Raw genomic sequence first — 974 nt, 5'->3', positions numbered from 1 at the left:
TGTGGAAAGTATCTTGCTCACATCATATTTGCTATGTTTGCAAATCACTTTCATCTCTGCCCTCTAGCTCTTAATTCTTTGGTGAGCAGGATCAGTTTCTTCCCATGTACTCTATCCAAAACTCTCATGAATTTGTAAACTTCTATCAGGTCTCCTAGCAATCTTCTCTCCAAGGAGAACAGTCACAAACACTGCAGTCTAGCCAAATGACTGAAGGTGCTCAAGCCCAGATCTATTTTTGCAAGTCTTATCTGCTCTATCTCCAATGTATTCACAATCTTCCAAAAGTGTGGCGCATAAGGCTAGCAGGTATTAACCAGTGCCTTCAGTGCTGAAAGTGATGCAGCGATTGATAAACAGCTCTGTAGGTGCTGATAGTGATGCAGGGGTCCATAAACAGCTCTGTCAGTACTGATAGAGGCACAGGTATTAGTAGCGAGCTCTGTTACTGATGTGAGATTGACAGAGTCGAATAACTAGCTCCGTCAGTGCTGGTAGATGCACTGGGGTCAGTAACCAGCCTTGATAGTGCTGATATAAGTAGCTCTGTCAGTACAGATAAAGACACAGGGATTAGTAACTAACTTCATCAGTGCAGATAGAAACACATGGGCTAGTAACCAGCATAACATGACACACTCATGCAACAGCTTCAACAGTCACTCCCTCCACCGACAACACACAGTGGCTGTGGCCCCCACCATCTATATTCAGACTGCAATAACTCTCCAAAGTTCTTTACACAGTATTGTTCAAACTTACCATCTCTACCACTTAGAGAAACAATGGGACCAGATGCATGGGAGCACAATCCACCTGAAAATTTTCCTCTAAGCTGTACATCCTCCAAATTTGGAACTATGTCACTGTTCTTTCACTGTTGCTGGAGAAAAGTTCTGAAACTCTGCTCCTATGAGCACTGTGGGTGCACCTACCCAGCAATGAATGCAGTGGTTTAAGAAGCCAGCTCATCA

The sequence above is a fragment of the Stegostoma tigrinum genome, chromosome 8 (assembly GCF_030684315.1).
Source record: "Stegostoma tigrinum isolate sSteTig4 chromosome 8, sSteTig4.hap1, whole genome shotgun sequence".
Classification (NCBI taxonomy): Eukaryota; Metazoa; Chordata; class Chondrichthyes; order Orectolobiformes; family Stegostomatidae; genus Stegostoma; species Stegostoma tigrinum.
The sequence above is the reverse complement of the archived record's forward strand: the minus strand, read 5'-3'. Positions refer to the sequence as shown.